This window comes from Rhinoderma darwinii, chromosome 3 (genome assembly GCF_050947455.1).
Source record: "Rhinoderma darwinii isolate aRhiDar2 chromosome 3, aRhiDar2.hap1, whole genome shotgun sequence".
Taxonomy (NCBI): domain Eukaryota; kingdom Metazoa; phylum Chordata; class Amphibia; order Anura; family Rhinodermatidae; genus Rhinoderma; species Rhinoderma darwinii.
The window spans coordinates 102,572,538-102,588,742 of NC_134689.1; positions in this window are offsets into that span (position 1 = coordinate 102,572,538).

The following is a 16,205-nucleotide window of genomic DNA, read 5'->3' on the forward strand; positions in this document are numbered from 1 at the left end:
CGTTATGGCGAGGAAGTTGTTTAGCGCCGAGGAGGCATACGCCATGCTGTGGTCTGAGTCGGAGACCGCATCAGAGATGGCGTCCGAGATGGAACCTGTTTTAGGTAGTGACGATGACAGCGTCACTTCAGGTTCATCTTCAGGGGACGTTGTCCCTGATGCAGTTGAAACTGCAGAACTTGAAAGCGCAGGGCCAAGTAGCGCTGTAGCAAGGGACAGCCTGGTCCCTTCAGTCCAGGCTCTTGTATGGGCACCTGCCCCATCTTTTGGGCCTAGAATCCACGGATTTACTGCCACTCCTGGCATAACCGTGGACAATACAAATTTTGTCCAAATGGATTACTTCCATTTATTTATAACGGACGACATCCTAAATCAGATTGTCCACGAAACAAATTTATATGCCACTCAATATATAAGGCAGAAACCTTCATCCACCCATGCCAGAGATTGGACGCCCACCAATTTGCTGGAATTAAAAAAAAATTTTGGGCTCACCCTAAATATGGGTATTGTCAAAAAGCCCTCCATTAGGTCTTACTGGTCAACAAGACCCGCCCAAGCCACCCCAGTATATTCTGCAGTAGGTCTCGTTATGAGACAATAATGAGGTTCCTCCACTTCAATGACAACGCACAGGCCCCCCCAAGTACCGATGCAAACCGGGATCGGTTGTTCAAAATAAGACCGCTAATAAATTCCCTGAATAATTTATTTCTGCAACTCTACACCCCTGAGCAGAATGTAAGTGTGGACGAATCCCTCCTCAACTTTCATGGCAGACTTAGCTTTCGCCAATATCTACCTTCAAAAAGGGCAAGATATGGCGTTAAGCTCTACAAATTGTGTGAAAGCGGGTCAGGATATACCACCGCCTTCAGAATTTATGAAGGGCGGGACCGCACAATAAATGTTCCTGGATGCCCCCCTGATCTTTCCACCAGCAGTAAGATCGTGTGGGAGATAATGCAGCCTCTGCTTCACAAGGGGTACCACCTGTACTGTGATAATTTTTATTCCAGTGTGCCCCTGTTTAGGCATTTGCATGCTGCAAGGACTGGGGCATGTGGTACCATGCGCAAAAACAGAATTGGTTTTCCACAGCAATTAGTGGGGAAGCGCATGGTAAAGGGGGACTCCTGTGCTTATGCATCTGAAGAATTGCTGGCGGTCAAGTTCAGGGATCGCAAAGATGTATATGTGCTAAGCACGATTCATACCGCAGGAACAGTGGCAGTGAGGGAAAGGGGGGCAACATCGGACAAGCACAAACCAGTGAGTGTGTCCGAATATAACAAGTACATGGGGGGGGTGGATTTAAGCGACCAGGTTTTACAGCCCTATTTAGTAAAACGCAAAACTAAAACCTGGTACAAAAAAGTGGCCATTTATTTGTTACAGGTGGCCATCCACAACTCATTTGTGCTCTACAAAAAAAACAGAGGCAGAGACACATACCTGGATTTCCAGGAAAAAATTATTGAAGGCCTCATTTTTGATGTTCAGGACACCCGAGAATGCCCCCAGTCTGAGGATGTCACGCGACTGACTGAAAGACACTTCATCAGTCGGATTCCCCCAACACCAACCAGAAGCAACCCTCAGAAAAAGTGCCGCGTCTGCAGAAAAGACGGGCACCGCAAAGATTCCCGATATTTCTGTCCCTCATGTCCCTCACAACCAGGCCTGTGCATTGAGCCATGTTTTAAAAAATACCACACTGTTCTGAATTATTAGATTTTAGTCAATTCGTTGAAAATATATTTGCCCTACATTACGTTTTTATTTTTCCCCTGATTTTACTCCAAGGGTGAGGGAGGGAATGGGTGGGTGGGGGGTGGATGTCATGTTTGCATATTCTCTAAAGTTCATCTGCTGGAGAGCTCCATTTGCATAAACCTGCAATTTCTTATTTTAGAAAACCCAAAAAAATAAATTCCCATTATACCCCTTAGATGAATATTTTGGGATTTCTGCTTCAAGAGCAGATATTTTGGAAGTGTTATAGAAACTCTGTTGAGTTTTGTAAAACCAGCTTTGAAAAAAAGCGATTTGTGAAATAAGCTTCTTGTATCGTCCGCCCTCCTACTTCTCTATGTGATAAATAAGACACACATATTTGGTATCCCCATGCATGGGAGAAGTGGAAGAATGTGAAAGGAGATGAATTTTGGCCGTGGTCCATGCCGTGTGTGAAAAATGCTGGTATAAACTGACGCATTTGCTAAAAAATTGCTAATTTTATTTTGATCCATCTTATTCAAGAAACTTTCAGAAGAAAACTGGACTGTCTAAAAATATGATAAACCCCTTGAAGAAAACCTTGCGGGGTCTACTTGTGTGAATCAAGTCATTTATGGGGTGATTCTAATGTTTCAGCAGCATTACGTCCACCAGAAAACAGTATGCTGCTATAAAATCAAATGCAAAATTCCTGGACCGAAAAGCCTCCTTTTATGCCAAGCCCTGGCACATGCCCGCACAGTGAATAAGGCACACATATTTGGTATCCCCATGCACGGGAGAAGTGGAAGAATGTGAAAGGAGATGAATTTTGTCCGTGGTCTATACCGTGTGTGAAAAATACTAGCCTAAACTGACGCATTTGCTAAAAAATAGCAGATTTTTTTTTGTTCCATCTTATTCAAGAAACTTTCAGAAGAAAACTGGACTTGCTAAAAATATGATAAACCCCTTGAAGGAAACCTTGTGGGGTCTACTTGTGTGAATGAAGTCATTTATGGGGTGATTCTAATGTTTCAGCAGCATTAGGCCCCCCAGAAAACAGTATGCGGCTATAAAATCAAATGCAGAATTCCTGGACCGAAAAGGCCGAAAAGCCTCCTTTTATGCCAAGCCCTGGCACATGCCCGCACAGTGAATAAGGCACACATATTTGGTATCCCCATGCACGGGAGAAGTGAAAGAATGTGAAAGGAGATGAATTTTGTCCGTGGTCTATGCCGTATGTGAAAAATACTAGCCTAAACTGACGCATTTGCTAAAAAATAGCTGATTTTTTTTTGTTCCATCTTATTCAAGAAACTTTCAGAATAAAACTGGACTTGCTAAAAATATGATAAACCCCTTGAAGGAAACCTTGTGGGGTCTACTTGTGTGAATGAAGTAATTTATGGGGTAATTCTAATGTTTCAGCAGCATTACGCCCCCCAGAAAACAGTATGCTGCTATAAAATCAAATTCAAAATTCCTGGACCGAAAAGGCCGAAAAGCCTCCTTTTATGCCAAGCCCTGGCACATGCCCGCACAGTGAATAAGGCACACATATTTGGTATCCCCATGCACGGGAGAAGTGGAAGAATGTGAAAGGAGATTAATTTTGTCCGTGGTCCATACCGTGTGTGAAAAATGCTAGCATAAACTGGCGCAATTGCTAAATTCTTGCATTTTTTTCCAGTTTTGCCCACTTTAGAGAAAAAAATAAAAATGATATATACTGACAAATGCCACTAAAACAAAGCCCTATCTGTCCTTTAAAAAGAGTGTAAAATTCAAAGATGAACTTTATTCACCTGCTGAGTTATAATCATCTAAAGAAGCGCATAGCAAAATTGTGAAATTTGCTCTGGTCATTTAGCTGTAAAACAGCCTAGTCCTTAACCGGTTAAATGGACGTTGTGCTTCTGTTTGTCTTCCATTTTAAACGGTCCGTTAAAAAAATGGAAGGTATTACAATTCACTTGAAATTGTCACAAGACACAGGGAACACCCATAGGAACGTCACATGATCGTTTTGGCGCTGTTTTCTGTAGCTTTCAGAGCATAGAGAACAGTTTGAGATTCCTCTGCTTGTCTTGCTTTGGTTTCTTGCGATTTTTTGACTGAAAAGTGTGCTCCAAACCAGTTGATCGTGTACTTTTAGCCTGGCTTATTTCTCAGTGCTTTGGACAGCAATCTTCTATGCTGGAAGAAGAACCGAGGAGGAGAAGGAGCAGTGGAGTAACCAGCGCTCCTTTCATTTTTATTGAGCTGCCGACACAGACCCCGGAAGTCAGAGGTTAGTCATGGAGAACTTCAGGGGACTTTTGGTCCCCCGTTCTCCCTATCGCTGCCAGCTATCACACATGTATCCCCTATCCTGTGGATAGGGGATACATGTCTTTTGTAGGCCACACTGTAGGTCGCATTTTTTTGGGGGGTTGGGGGATGCTGTATGGTGTTCCCTACAGGGGGGACTGTATGGCGCTCCCTACAGGGGGGGTGGTATGGCGTTCCCTACAGGGGGGGCTGTATGCCGTTCCCTACAGGGGGGCTGTATGGCGTTCCTTACAGGGGGGGCTGTATGGCGTTCCCTACAGGGGGGGCTGTATGGCGTTCTCTACAGTGGGGGCTGTATGGCGTTCTCTACAGTGGGGGCTGTATGGCGTTCTCTACAGTGGGGGCTGTATGGCGTTTTCTACAGTGGGGGCTGTATGGCGTTATCTACAGGGGGGCTGTATGGCGTTATCTACAGGGGGGCTGTATGGCGTTATCTACAGGGGGCTGTATGGCGTTATCTACAGGGGGCTGTATGCTGTTATCTACAGGGGGCTGTAAATAAGGCACTATCTACAAGAGGGGGCTGTGTGACACCCAGGGGAGGGGGGGCCCCAGTCAAAAGTTTGCTATGGGGCCCAGTCTTTCCTAGTTACGCCCCTGAGAGGGAGGTATTGGGTCCATCCCATTGTCTCCCAACGGGCTTCTAAAGGGCATTTCCATACCCTCTACAGTGACCTGCAGCAGCACCCAGAAAACTTACAACATTTCTGCGGTATGTCAATCAGAACCTTTGATTCTCTGCTAGAGGCTGTGCGTCCAGGAATTACTCTCCGGGACACATATATGAGGCGCTGGATTTCCCCTGAAGAACGACTGATCATCACCTTAAGGTAACGTAAATGCCCCCTTTCCATAAACCCGCCATGTCACCCTCATACAGCTAGCATTAACGTAAATGCCCCCTTTCCATAAACCCGCCATCTGACCCTGATACAGCTAGCCAGGGCCGCCATCAGGAATTTCTGAGCTCCATACAGCCAAGATGTCTGCCTCCCCCTCCATTACCGGTGTGGCACTCACATTTGTACATTATACGCATTAACTGATTTTGGTGCTGATGTCAATTACAGTGCAGGAAACCATGAAACAGGCAGTGACCTGTTAATGCTCTGGATTTTGATCTATTTAGCCCAAACCTATCCGACTGTATGGCATACAGTGGGATACGTCGCCCAGGGAATGGCCCAGGGGAAACTCCTGAAGTCACTGTCCATGAAGAGGGCAGGAGCCTTCTAGTAGCGCTCTGCCCAGGGACTATGGCGCTGTTCCTGACGTCCATATACGTAAAGTGGCGTCAGATGCTTTGCAAAGCCTGAGTACACGGTCGGAGCGTCGGCAACGCCCTGTCCAGGGATTCCGGCCCTGGAGAATCTCCTGACGTCACTTTACATATATGGACAGTGATGTCAGGAGCTTTCCCAGGGACAAAGTCCACAGGTAGAGCACTTGTGATGCTCTGCATGGGGACCCTGGAATAGCAAAGTCTACTACGCTATTCCATCCTTCAAAAATAAGGTATACCGACATCTACCAGCCCGACGTAGGCTAAAAGGACATAATGGAGCCCTGTGAATTATCGTCTACGTTGTTTATAGTGTACATTAGGAGATTTCCTGACGTGCACGATAAACTTAGGGCAACAACATGATGTGAAGGGGCCTTAAAGGGTTATTCCCATCTTCAAAAATGTATCTAGGAAGCTCCCCCATGTAAAAATAAGAAGTTTTCTAATTACCTGTCCGTCGCCCAGCGATGTTGTTTTCTTGATATTCTTGATAGAAGTCCAGGTCGGTCCCTCTTTGTATCCTGCTCGTTGTCTAGGTTCCCGGCCACCGCTATTTACCTTTAGCGGTGGCCGCGCATACGTAATGACATCCTCTGCGTCCTGAGCAGAGGATGTCATTTACTCGTGAACGCGCATCTCGGCACATGCGCAGGAGATGCAGTGGAGGGCACCCGTCGCGAGAAGTCTGCGCTCCGCTAAAGGTAAGTATATATATATGTGTGTGTGTGTGTGTGTGTGTGTGTGTATGTGCGTGTTTGTGTATATCTGTGTGTTTGTGTATATGTGTGTGTGTTTGTGTATATATGGGTGTGTTTGTGTATTTGTGTTTGTGTATATGTTTGTGTGTGTGTTTGTGTATATGTGTGTGTGTTTATGTGTGTGTTTGTGTATATATGGGTGTATTTGTGTGTATGTGTATATGTTTGTGTGTATATTTTTGTGTGTGTGTGTTTGTGTATATCTGTGTGTTTGTGTGTATGTGTATATGTTTGTGTGTGTTTTTGTATATGTGTGTTTGTGTATATATGGGTGTGTTTGTGTATATGTGTGTGTGTATATGTTTCTGTGTGTGTGTGTTTTTGTATATGTGTGTGTTTGTGTATGTGTTTGTGTATATATGGGTGTGTTTGTGTACATGTGTTTGTGTATATGTTTGTGTGTATATGTGTGTGTTTGTGTATATGTTTGTGTGTATATGTGTGTTTTTTTTGTGTGTTTATGTGTGTGTTTGTGTATATATGGGTGTGTTTGTGCATATGTGTATATGTTTGTGTGTATAAGTTTGTGTGTGTTTTTGTATATGTGTGTGTTTGTGTATATATGGGTGTGTTTGTGTATATATGGGTGTGTTTGTGTGTATATGTTTGTGTGTGTGTGTGTGTTTTGTATATGTGTGTGTTTGTGTATGTGTGTTTATGTGTGTGTGTGTTTGTGTATATATGGGTGTGTTTGTGTACATGTGTGTGTATATATGTTTGTGTGTGTGTGTGTGTTTGTGTATATATGGGTGTGTTTGTGCATATATGTATATGTTTGTGTGCATATGTTTGTGTGTGTGTTTGTGTATATATGGGTGTGTTTGTGTATATATGGGTGTGTTTGAGTATATGTTTGTGTGTGTGTGTTTTTGTATATGTGTGTGTTTGTGTATGTGTTCGTGTGTGTGTTTGTGTATATATGGGTGTGTTTGTGTACATGTGTTTGTGTATATGTTTGTGTGTATATGTGTGTGTTTGTGTGTGTATGTGTTTGTGTGTTTATGTGTGTGTTTGTGTAATATATGGGTGTGTGTTTATATGTGTTTGTGTATATGTTTGCGTGTGGTTGTTTGTGTGTGTGTAGGTGAGTATAAGTATTGGTATTGTTCACATTGATAACTTTTTTTTAATGTTGTTGCAGATTTTTATGTACGGATTGGACTACATCTTCGATTCTTTGGACTACTGCGTAGATCTACGTTTTTTGCAAATTTTAATAAAATGGTTAACTAGGGTTTTGTTGGGGATTTCTTATTTCAATAAAAAAAATGTATTTGTGGGTTTTTTTCAAACTTTATTAGTGCCTAGATAATGGCAGTTGGCTGATTGACAGCGTCCATTATTAAGGCGGTACTTAGTGTTAGCCGGTGCAGAGGCTAGCACTAACCACCCATTATTACCCCGGTACCCACCACCACCAGGGGTGCTGGGAAGAGCTTGGTACGATCCAGTACCCGACCATCTGTTGTGATGGTCGGGCACTGGGGCGGCCGCAGGCTGGTATTATTTGTCTGGGAAGGGCCAAAAACAGTGGACCTTCCCACCCTTGTAATGCTAGGCTGCTGTGTTGTATCGGGCTGGTTACACGTCGTTTTTTTTTTAAATTTAACAATAGACGTTGGGTCCCCCACATTTTTAATAACCAGCCATATACAAGGCCACAGCAGCCTGGCATTACACGGGTGGGAGGGGCCACTGGTTTAGTACATTCCCAGGCTAACAACACTGTGTTGTTTGTGGCTGGTTATGATAAATTGGGTGGAATCCCATGCCTTTTAAAAAAATTAAAAAAATAAAAATAAATAATAATAAAAAATGACGTGGGGTCCCCCCCACTTTTATAACCAGCCAGATACAACACAGCAGCAGCAGCCTAGCATTACAAGGGTGGGAAGGTCCACTGTTTTTGGCCCTTCCCAGCCTCATAATACCAGCCTGCGGCCGCCTCAGAGCCCGACCATCACAACAGATGGTCGGGTACTGGATCGTACCTGGCTCTTCCCGGCACCCCTGGTGGTGGTGGGTACCGGGGTAATAATGGTGGTTAGTGTTAGCCTCTGCACCGGCTAATACTAAGCCTCCCCTTAGTAATGGACGTTGTCACTCAGACAGCGGCCATTACTAAAGTGGTAGTAATAAAACTTGAAAAGAAAAGACAAAGATATAGATAAAATATTTTATTGAAATAAAGCACCCCCAACACAACCCTCATTAACCATTTTGTTGTAGAAAAAAAAAGTCATCTAAGTAGTCCTCGAAACCGACGTAGTCCAAACACCAAACCTGTAAAAAAAAATATATAAAAAAAAAAAGAAATAAAACATGTCGTAGGCTTAGTTTCAGTTTCATGTGTGATACTGACGGTTATACCATGTATAGAAACCTGCCGCCAAGTTGACTTAGATACAGGGCGCCAGCAGACAGTATCATACATGGCCATACAGATATATATACAAACAAACATACATACAAACATACATACATACATACATATATACAAGCATGCACATATATACATGCAAACATACATACATGCAAACATACATACTAACATGCACATATCTACATACATGACAACATACATACATGACAACATACATACATACATACTAACATGCACATATATACTAACATGCACATATATACATACATGCAAACATACACACATACATGCACATATATACATACATGACAACATACATACATGACAACATACATACATGCAACCATACATACATGCAAACATACATACAAGCAACCATACATACAAACATACATGCACACATATACATACATGCCAACATACATGCAAGCATACATACATACATACATGCAAACATACATGCACATATACACATACATACATACATACATGACAACACACATACATACATGACAACATACATACATAAATGCCAACATACATACATACATACATACATACATGCAAACATACATACATACAGGCACATATACACATATATACATGACAAGATACATACATGACAACATACCTACATGCAAACATACATGCACATATACACATACATACATGACAACATACATGCAAACATACATACATACATACATACATGCACATATACACATACATACATGACAACATACATACATACATGCAAACATACACACATGCAAACATACATACTAACATGCACATATATACTAACATGCACGTATCTACATACATGCCAACATACATACATGCAAACATACATACATGCAAACATACATACAAGCAACCATACATACAAACATACATGCACACATATACATACATGCCAACATACATGCAACCATACACACATGCAAACATACATGCACATATACACATACATACATAACATACATGCATACATGCACACACATACATACATGACAACTTACATACATACATGCCAACGTACATACATGGAAACATACATACATGCACATATACACATACATACATACATACAAACATACATACATGACAACATACATACATACATACATACATGACAACATACCTACATGCAAACATACATACATACATGCACATATACACATACATGACAACATACATACATGCAAACATATATACATACATACATACATACATGCACATATACACATACATGACAACATACATACATGCAAACATACATACATACATACATACATGCAAACATACATACTAACATGCACATATATACTAACATGCACATATATACATACATGCCAACATACATACATGACAACATACATACATGGCAACATGCATACATACATACATACATACATGCACATATACACATACATGACAACATACATGAGAACATACATACATACATACATACATACATGCAAACATACATACATGCACATATACACATACATACATACATAAATAAACTCACCTAAGACGTTCCCACGAAGAGCTGAACGGTCCCGTCACTTTTCTTCTTACTGATCCCATTCACAATAACAGAGCGGTGGGCGCAGATTACGTAATCACGTGTGCCTGATATGATTACGTCATCTGCGCCACAACGCATTGTTACTATGAATGCGAGCGGCGCCAAGTAGCAGGAAGATGGCAAGTGACGGGACCTTTCAGAGCTCCGTAGGAACGTCTTAGGTGAGTTTATTTTTTTTATATATTTTTTGTTGTTCGCCAGGTGCTGATGCAGCACCGGTGCGGCGGCTACAAAAATTACATGTAGTGACAGGGTGGGGGAGGGAAAAGTTGGTTGCCGAAATGGGGTGAATGTAATGTAGTGTAGTGTAGTGTAGTTGACATTCACGGTAAGTTCGTCTGAAGCGGGCTTACCATTCCCGCTTGAGACGAACATTCTCCCGATGTTGCTAGAACTACAGTATCTAGCAACATCGGGAGCGCGCACAATGCAGAGCAGAGCGGCTTGATTGACATCGAGCCGCTCACATCCCTTTTTAGAAAAGATAACCAGCACTTGCTGAGGTATCAAGTGTAAAAAAAAGGTACTTAGGGAATTAATTTTTACAATTTTTTAACAGCAAATGTTTTAAAATTCATTTCCTGCTTAGAATGTCTAAAAAAACACATTTGAGTCAACTTGGGAATAACCCTTTAAGTGAAGGGGAAGCGCTTGTAAGGATGTATGAAGAACTAGTGCTCCGTTCTTACGTTGCCATTAAAGTTCAATGTGTTTTTCCACAGCAAAAATTGGAGGCTTACCCTTTGATTTCTGACACAGATGTGCCACAAGCGTGTAGCAGATCCGCACAAGAATAAGGCCCTAGGGGTTCACACAGAGTTTTTTGCCACATTTTTTGCAGAGGAAACCGCATTAGAAACTACAGCAAAAAACAGCCAAAATCGCCTCCTATTGATTTCAACGGGAGGCAAAGGCGTACGAGAAAAAGAAGCGACATGCCCTTTCTTCGGTCATTTCCGTCTCTGACCTCCCATTGACATCAATGGGAGGCAGAGAAAGCCTGAAGGAATTTCGAGGCAGATTTTTCTGCCTGCAAAAAACTGTGTGAACAAGGCCTAAGTCCCATTGTCATTCAAAGTTGCTTATCCTCAGCTTTTCCACGTAATATAAGTCGCATGCTACTTATTGCTGTGCTGGATTTCTTTTCATGGTGCGGACAAAAATACACGTGGAAAATTTTTCGCAGCATGTGGACTGGGTTGCAGAAACCTCATATGCATGGGATGCAGAATCATCGGCTTGTCATCGGAATCCATGTCAAATCCAACATGTGTGAGTTAGGCTGGGTTCACACGTGGCGGAATTTCACTTAAATTCCGCTGCGGACACTCCGCAGCGTTAATCCGCAGCGGAGCCGTTTGTCCATTGACTTACACTTTAATTCAGCAGTGTTCGTTTAGACGAGGCGTAAAATTCCGCTGCGGAGCATAGGCTGCGGAGCGGAATTTGGTGTCCGCAGCATGCTCTGTCTGTTGCGGAGCAGTGGCGGACTCATGGCGGAATTTCTCCATTGACTTCAATGGAGATTCTAATTTCCGCAATGAAGTCCGCAGCTGTCATGCACATGTTATGTGTGCTGCGGATCCGTCTTGCTTTTTTAACTTGACATTTCTTCATTCTGGCTGGACCTATGTATTTCTAGGTCTACAGCCAGACTGAGGAAGTCAATGGGGCTCCCGTAATGACGGGAGCGTTGCTAGGAGACGTCAGTAAATAGTCACTGTCCAGGGTGCTGAAAGAGTTAAGCGATCGGCAGTAACTGTTTCTGCACCCGGGACAGTGACTACCGATCCCAATATACAGCAACCTGTAAAAAAATAGAAGTTCATACTTACCGAGAACTCCCTGCTTCTGTCTCCAGTCCGGCCTCCCAGGATGACGTTTCAGTCTAAGTGACGGCTACAGCCAATCACAGGCTAATAACAGGCTGCAGCGGTCACATGGACTGCCGCGTCATCCAGGGAGATCGGGCTGGATGCCGAAGGAGGGACGCGTCACCAAGACAACGGGCAGTAAGTATGAATTTCTTTGACTTTCACAAGGGAAAGTGCTGTCCCTTCTCTCTATCCTGCACTGAATAGGGAGAAGGGAAGTACTTTTACCGCAGTCCGCAGCAGCTAGTCCGCATCAATTTTCTGCACATTTTGTGCAGATCCGCAGCAGAATCTGCAACGCAGATTCTGTGCGGCATTGATGCGGACAGTTGCGGAGGAAATCCGCCACGTGTGGTCATGCCCTTAGGGTGAGTTAAAAAAACTGATAGGCCAAATGCACACGATACTTATTACATGCAAATTTGTCGCTGGTATTTTCGTGAGGCAAATCCGCAGTGTAATACAGTACCCGCAAAGTAAATGAGATCAAGAAATCTCATCTATATGTCGCATTTTCTGCACAAAAATTGCCCTGCGGTGCGCATTTGAAAATATGATCAATGTCAATTTATCTTGCGTTTCCACTTGCGAATTGTTTCTGACTAGTTTAAAAAAATAAAAAAAAATCTGCAGCATAAAACCTGCACCTATTTCCGCATCAAAATGTAAAAACCACACCTAAAAACTTATAAAAAAACGCACTATTAGATTTTACCTTCGGTTTTGATGCAGATTTTGTGCACCAAATTCCTCAATGTGTGCGTTACAGAATTTGCTAAGGATTTACAGCAAATTAACCCTTTACATTGTAAGGGTATGTTCACACTGCGGGGGTCCGTAACGGCTGAAATTACGGGGATGTTTCAGCCTGAAAACATCCCCGTAATTTCAGCCGTACCGGCATGTGCAGGCGCTTGAACGCCGCGTCAATTACGGCCGTAATTAGCGCTGCTATTCATTGGAGTCAATGAATAGCGGCTCCAATTACGGCCAAAGAAGTGACAGGTCACTTCTTCTACGCGGGCGTCTATTTACGCGCCGTCATTTGACAGCGGCGCGTAAATATACGCCTCGTGTGAACAGACAAACGTCTGCCCATTGCTTTCAATGGGCAGATGTTTGTCAGCGCTATTGAGGCGCTATTTTCAGACGTAATTCGGGGCAAAAACGCCCGAATTACGTCCGTAAATAGGCCGTGTGAACATACCCTAAAGAATGAAATACGTTACAATTCTGCCACACAATAGGCATGCAGCTGATTCCCTCCTCAGTTTTTTCCTCCCCACCTTTCAAAAGCAATCATTTTTTAATTTTTCTGTCTATATAGCCATATGAGGGCTTGTTTTTTGCGGGACAAGTTGTAGTTTTTCATGGCGCCATTTATTGTATTGCATAATGTACTGGGAAGCTGAAAAAAAAAATATTTGTGGGATGAAATGGCCAAAAAACAGCGATTACGCTATTTTTTGGGGGTTTTGTTTTTTGTTAGAGAATTTTTTTTAAACACAACAAAGTTTATTAACAAAAACACAAAAATACAACATGGTTCATATGCACCAACATGGTGCCAGCAGTTGAGATCTTTTCAAGACACAATTAAAGTTCAAAAAGTTCATGACCTAATGGTCCAGCAGTAGATGAAGCAGGTCGACCTGGGGCATGTCTGTCTGACATGTGGTGGCCCTGTTGATGCCCTTGGTAGGGGTATGCCACGTTCCCTTGGTAACTTTGCCCGCTTGATGAGGGGCCGTAGTAATCAGGCCGTACGTTTATGCCTCTATCCTTGCTGAACAGACTAGGTGAGGACTCGTACGTAGGCCTATAATGGGTAGTGTGCGTAGTTCGCGCTACAGGAGTGTAAGGGTTTATTAAATGGTAATTTGAGAAGTTTGAGGAAAAAACTGATTTTCCCTGGCGCTGCTAACTGGTAAAACCCTTTTCGAGAAGTGAAGATTTAAAAAGGTTTTTAAATCCTCACCACTCAAGAAGGGTTTTACCAGTTAGCAGCGCCAGGGAAAATCCGTTTTTCCTCAAACTTCTCAAATTACCATTTATCATTGGACCCTTTGGATCCGGATCGGAACCCAGGCTGCAGCAATATTTTAAAACACGCTTTTAAGGATGTTGTGCTCCTAGCACAACTAACCAGGTCAGCAGAACTGATCACCTATATGTGGCTTTTTTACTATATCATTTGATGCACTATGTGCGCTTTGTGTTGTTTTTTCTCCTCTAATGTTTAGCGGGTTTGTTAATGGCGCTCCACTATCAATGGCCTCATCATTGTGGAGACGCCACAAATCTGTTATTGTTTAAAAATATTGTTTAAAAATTGCACAAAAAAAATTAATATATACTTACGGCCGAAGTTCCATAACATCTGTCAAGAACATAAGCTGCTGCGTGAACATGTAGGCTTTTTTTTGGATGGAGCTGTCCACTCTTTCCAACTTGTGAGCACTCACGTTGAAATTGGTCTCGTCACGAATTCCAACGAGTTTTAACCTCTTTATCAAAAATAAAAATACGTTATTATTGCACTAGACATAGAACAGGCCATATGAATGCTCGTTGGCGGTGAAATTAGATGCACCCACGCGAATCAGCTGAAGGTGCCGTGGCGATTGGCGATTATCCTGTTTACCCTCTGACACACTTGGAGCTGCGCATACTGTATACCACACATACAACTGTGTTTGAAAAGCACTGTAATGAGCCAATAGTCATTGAAATGGCTGCAGCGCTCGCACATGCACAGCGGCTCATTTCAACAAAACATTTTTGCGTGGGTGCGTAAAGTTTGACCGCAAACAAGCATTCGTTAATGGCATAATAGCAAAACAGGTCAGAAATAATAAATGACAGCAAAAGTGCAATGTGTGTATTTACTTACTTATTTTTTGACGCTGTGCACTTGTTCCCTGCTCCCATCTGCGCTGCAGAAGCTCCTTGGACAGTTCCTCCCACGCTGCGTCCTTTTTATAGCGGTCGTGGTAGCATTCTGATCGCGTATCCCAGAGTTCAGGGTGGTCATGCACCATCAGTCTCTCAACATCCATCTTGTGTCTTGAATGCTGGGAACTTTGGCATGCCCTACAGTTGCTTGGCAACGGATCCGTCAAAAACGGACGGCACACGGATGCCTTCTGTGTTGAGTCCGTTATTTTGACGGACCCATAGACTTCAATGGGCCTCACGGTTACTGATCAACGGACTGGAGTGGGACATGCTCTACTTTTGACAGAACGGATGAACGGAACCGTCAAAAAAACGTAAGTGTCCATGGCCCCATAGAAATGAATGTGTCAGGGTGCTATCAGTAAAAAAAAACAAATAGCACCCTGATGAAAATAACTGAAGTGGGCCTGAGGCCTTAATGCCTCATGCACACGACCATTGTGCCAGTTTTATAGAGTAGAAGTACAGCCTGGTATAGATATTGACATGACATGGTCCGAGTGTCGGCTGATGAAAACTGCAGTTTCGGTCCGTTTTTCTTGGCCGTTTTACATCCGTTCCGTTTCCATTTTTAACAGACGATTTTGACCCGTTCTGCATCCGTTTTTTTCCCTGTTTGTTTTAAAAATGGTTGAATGTCATTCTTGCCACACACTTCCCTTTGTAGATAATGCTACACACTGCCCTCTGTAGATACTGCTACAGCCCCCTGTAGGTAGTGCCCCACAGCCCCCCTTGTAGGTAGTGCCACACAGCCCCCCTTATAGGTAGTGCCACACAGCCCCCCTGTAGGTAGTACCACACAGCCCCCCTGTAGGTAGTACCACACGGCCCCCCCTGTAGGTAGTGCTACACAGCCCTCTTTTACATAGCACCTCCCCCCTTAGATGGCACCCCCTACCTCACTGTAGATAGCGCCACGGTAGGGGACCGCTCCAGAAGAAGTCCCTTACTTCACTCTCTATATATGGAGAGTGAAGTAAGGGACTTCTGGATCGGAATCACCGGCCACAGCGCTGGGGATTCCGCTTCAGAAGTCCCTGATCTCACTGTGTCCATATATGGAGAGTGAAGTTAGGGACTTTTCCTGGATTGGAATCACTGACCACAGCGCCAGGGATTCCGCTTCAGGAGTAGGGGACTGCTCCAGGAGAAGTCCCTCACAAGACTGTCTATATGTGGAGCGGAATCCACGGCCACAGCTTCGGTAAATGCTGTGGCCGGGAATTAGGGATTCCACCCCTTGTAGTTAGTGCCATTTAGCCCCCCTTGTAGGTAATGCCACACAGCCCAC